Source organism: Malaclemys terrapin, chromosome 1 (genome assembly GCF_027887155.1).
Source record: "Malaclemys terrapin pileata isolate rMalTer1 chromosome 1, rMalTer1.hap1, whole genome shotgun sequence".
NCBI classification, from domain to species: domain Eukaryota; kingdom Metazoa; phylum Chordata; order Testudines; family Emydidae; genus Malaclemys; species Malaclemys terrapin.
In genome coordinates, this window is record NC_071505.1 from 134,961,265 (window position 1) to 134,966,068 (window position 4,804).

The following is a 4,804-nucleotide window of genomic DNA, read 5'->3' on the forward strand; positions in this document are numbered from 1 at the left end:
AGAGAGGAAGGAGATGGGACAGAACACCCTTTCTGGAGAGCTACCCCTCCCCCAATCATGTGAAGTCCGCAGCATCTGAAGTTCTTTGATTTTTATGACACGTGCTTGTTTCAGTTCCTCTTTTTTGCACAGTGTGTGACAAAAGCAGGGGTGGAAGGGCTGAGGAGACAGGGAACCACTTCAGCTCACATTTTCCTTGAGGCGAGGTATGTCCTGCTGCAATCTCTCTGTCTTCAGTCAGGAGAATACGAATAGGGCACTACGCTCCCAGGCTGGATAAGGAATGGTCATTCAAAGCTGGCAAGCAAAACACAGTTGCAGGCTGCACAACATCAGAAATTCCACTCAGACTGACCTTCTTCCTGTATCCAAACCACACTGGACTGCAGAGTCTCTGTCTTACCAGAAGGTGACTGGTTTTCTGACTAGATTTTAGTGTCTTCTCAGCTTCTGGCCACAGACAGGTTGGAAGTATCCTACCTTCTCCATCTCTTCATCTGATGTGGGTGTGAAAGTGCCAGGATGTGGGAAGAAGGGAGTTACTCTGAGATTACATAAGGGTTTCTCGTCTAAAAAGTGATGGTAAAAATAGCACCTCTGCGCCCGTATAGACCAGCTTTCTGTGAGCTCCCAGTCAACCTGCTGATTTTACTAAGGCCATATCTACACTAAAAAATTAAGTTGACCTATATTAGATTGACTTATAGCCATCACAGTAATTACTGCAGTTTTTCATGTCCACACTTCCCTCCTTCTGTCAGTAGTGCACATCCTCACCAGGAACGCTTGCTTAAGAGGGGTAGTGTGGGAGGTGCTGGATCTCATGAGTGTTTGGGGGAGGAAGCTGTCCAGTCCCAGCTGCGCTCCAGCTGTAGGAATTACAATACCTTCGGGCAGATATCAAGGGCCACGATAGAAAGGGGCCATGACCGGGACACATTGTAGTGCAGGGTTAAAGTGAAGGAGCTGCAGAACGCCTACCACAAAGCACGGGAGGCAAACCACCGCTCCGGTACTGCCCCCACGACCTGCCGGTTCTACAAAGAGCTGGACGAGATACTTGGGGGCAAGTATCCTCCACTCCACCTCCACTCCGAAAAGCACCATGGACACTTCAGAGGCTGTGGCAGCCCAGAGTGCAACAAGGCAGGAGGAAGAAAGTGAGAGCAAGGGTGCCAGGAGGAAGGGAGCCAGTCGCAACGGATGGTGCTTGCAAAGAACAAACAGCAGAGGAGGTGCCCCATAAGCATCTTCTATTTGGAGAAGGGAGTTGTTAGCTTTCCTCATTTGAAAGTTCTTTAGCCACTGCTCGTCATCCCAGACTTGCATGACGATGTGATCCCACCACTCAGTGCTTGTTTCCCGAGCCCAAAAGCGGCGTTCCACTGTGGTGAGCATGTCTGTGAATGCCACAAGCAATCTCATGTCGTATGTGTTTATGTGAGTCGACATCATCGTCGGACTCCTAGGCAGCACCGCCCCCAGCAGCAGTGCAACAGAAGGGTGGCATGGTATGGGTTTTTGGGTGGGTGGAGTGGTCAGAGCCTGAAATATTTTCAAAGGGGGTCTCTAGAGGGGCAGACTCACCCCTGTGGCGCCTCCTGCTGGTCTCTTTTGGGAATTAGCTCTTCCAGCATCTTGGAGCACCCCCTGCAGGCTGGTGATCTGCCTGTCCTCTGGCTCCCATGTCCCTCCCGGACCCCCGTGCCCTTGTATCTGGGGTGCTGCCCCTGGCAGTACACCCCTCAGTACTTGGGTCTCCCCTCCCCAGGGAACCCCCACCCACTATCCCTACCTCACCTCAGGATAAGGCCACTGCCAGTCACCAACTAGCCCACACTCCCTGGGGCAGACTGCAGTATAGGAGAACAAGGTAGCTGATGCCCTATCCAGAAAAGAGGGTACAGAGGTGAAGTTTACACCATGGCCAGTGACCAAAACTCCAGCATCAAACTCACAAGGTGAGGGAGGTTGTGACAATAAGGATCCAGACACCCTAAGGGGAGAACAAGAGGTCTGAACCCCCCAAAATAAGCACTAGAATCAACTGGCAGCATACAATGTTATTGTGTATAAACATATGTCAGACAAAGCCTTTTATGAATGTTTGTAATATTCTGAATTTGATGGTCATGTGGAGATATGTAGACAGGTTATGATTATGAATGTATGCCTATAAAATTGTAATTGTAACTGTGGTGCAACTACAGCAACAACTCACAACAGGGAGTGAAATAATTAGGCAGGGCTTACAGGAAACCAAATTCAAATACCCACCCTCCCCTTTGTCCTGCCAGGAAGACACAGTGGTGGACTATTAAAGTTAATGGAAAGACATTGAAACTGAAAAGGAAAGAAACTCCTAAGGCTGGTATATGCTGAAAACATTGGCCTGGCTATGTCTCTCAGGGGTGTGAAAAATCCACCCCCCTGAGAGACGTAGCTATGGTGACTTAACTCCTGGTTAAGACAGCACTACGACTATGCTGTCTACACTACCACTTATGCCAGCAAAACTTGTGAAAGGGAAAGAACACTCATTTCCTTTCCAAGTACACACACACCAACTGTGGCTTTCATAAGTCAGCATATTTGAAGCTGTGAATGTCTTTAATGTCCCCTGGGTGGAGTGGTGGGGGCAGTGCACCAACCCCTGATGCCACATGGAATGCTGAGGGGGGTATAGGGACGTCCCGATATTGAGTTCTCTCTGGGCAGCAGAGGGAGGCAAGCATGGGATTGTTGAACCTGCAGATCTACCAGAGTCTGCAGCATTTCTGTTTGCTGTCTGAGAAGCACAAGCATCTCCTGTTGTGTGTGCTTTTCCTTTTCCTGCGCCTTTCTCCTCTCCACTCTATCCTTCTCAGGCTGTCTGCAAGGGTCATCCTCCAGGCCTTGTGCCCATTCTCTGAGGCAGCAGAACACGTCATTCTGAGTCCTCTTCTTTCCTCTCCTTGTCTGGCTCAGGCATTCTGCGGATGTGGAGGGGGACACCCTGAAGGCCACAATACCAGCAGCTGAAGATACAGCATGCAAAGGTACCATTGCCAGTGTATTCATGACGGAAAGCAAAACTTAAGATACTGAACTCACTCCCCTTGATCCTCCAAAGTTGTAATAACGACATTCTCATTTCTGGTAGGGACTGATGGAGCACAGCGCCAGTCACAGCACCAACCATGGTGAGTATGGTCCTGGGGGAGGGGGTTGGGGAAATGAGTGGGGAATAGCTAGCTGGCATGAGTCTAGTTGTATAGGGCAATGGAATTGAATACTGGCACCATTTTCCACAGACAGTGGTTATTTTAGCTGATAACTCACTCCTGAAGGTAACAGGAGCAGAGATAGCACAGCTGCTGTTGGCATCCTGGTGCCGCTCAGGCCTGTTTGCTACTAGCCTGTGTACTGCAATGTACTGCTGAAGTAATCGCTGAGTAGCATGGGAAAATGCCCTACCGTGGTGGAAGAAATAAAGAAGCCTGCCCCAGAACCCTTCAGCAAAGGATTGCAGAGTACCTCCATGAAAGTTTCATCGAGATCTCTAAGGAAGATTCACAGGACATCCTAGTGCACATAAACATACTGCTCCGCGCAGCCCCCTCTGCCTAACTCAAGAGGGGAATGAAAAGCAGATAGCAACTCTACCTCTCTTGGTTGTTTCACTCCCTCTTCTAGCATAAGTACAAAAGAGTAAATCAACTCATGTGTCCTGCTACTTTGGGGGTTCCATCCCTGTAATCTCAAAACAAACTACATATTTACCAGAGGTTCCTTCCCCTGCCTCATGCTCTACTGTCATGACTGGCTGGACTCCTCTTCTTCCTCGTCCACCTCCTCCTCGCTGTTCACGGCAGGGGCCTGTAACTCAGTGTGACAGTCTGTACCCCTATGTTCACCCCTCTCATAGAATTGGTACAAATTCTTATGAGGTATCATTTGAAAATTTGTGATTTGCTGATCATCATTGTCCTGGTAAAATATGTGTGGCACCATTATATGTACAGTTATGACATTCCACTGTGTGATGTTTCCCAGACATGTTACAACATGTTCTGGAGGTCAGCCACAAACCAGTTCCCCAGAGACAAAAGGCTAGCCAATGCCTCAGTCAGGTGTCAATGGTATCAAGTGGACTATCAGCTGATTCAGTGGCCACTCTTCAGCAGGAGAGAGGAGGTGGGCAAAAATCTACATCTTGGACAAAGAAACAGATTGAAGTTCTTGTCCACGGAGACTTTTTGTCTCCTGGATGTCAACTTCAGATGATTCTAGCACAAGAGAAAGGGCTATAAGAGGAGAGGGCAGATATCTCAAATTATCTCTCCCTTTCTCTCTCCCAACAGCATCAACAACACTTGAAGAAGAAAGGAAGCAGCATTGAACTAGGGAGAGATCCCGACTGAAGGATTAAGCCAGTAAGACTGTTGGAACTTGTGGGGAGCGAGACCTTTGCTTTGAATTCACTTAGCTTGTTAACACAGGGATTACCTCTGTTTTACCTTTTATTTTCTTGTAACCAATTCTGATTTTGTATGATATTACTTGTAATCACTTAAGATCTATCTTTCTACAGTTAATAAATTCGTTTTATCTATACCAGTGTGTTGGGATTGAAGTGTTTGGGAAACTTCATTTGGGATAACAAGAGATATGCATATAATTTTTTATTAATAAAATAACAGACTTTATGAGAGTGTGTATTCTTCAGGAGGGAGCTGGGCAGTATGAGACGCACATTTATGGGGGAAAGCCTAGGACTGGTGTCACTCTACAGTGTAATTCATGAATGGCTGGCTATTGCACT

The 4,804-nt window shown here is 47.8% G+C and overlaps 1 long non-coding RNA gene across 1 annotated transcript; it reads left to right on the plus strand.

The window, feature by feature from the left end:
• The first annotated feature begins 2,880 nt into the window (after positions 1–2,880).
• LOC128830504 (uncharacterized) lies at positions 2,881–4,427 on the plus strand. The gene is made up of 3 exons (XR_008443593.1): positions 2,881–3,038; positions 3,143–3,182; positions 4,344–4,427. It is a non-coding gene; the product is annotated as an uncharacterized LOC128830504 (long non-coding RNA).
• Positions 4,428–4,804: the final 377 nt, after the last annotated feature.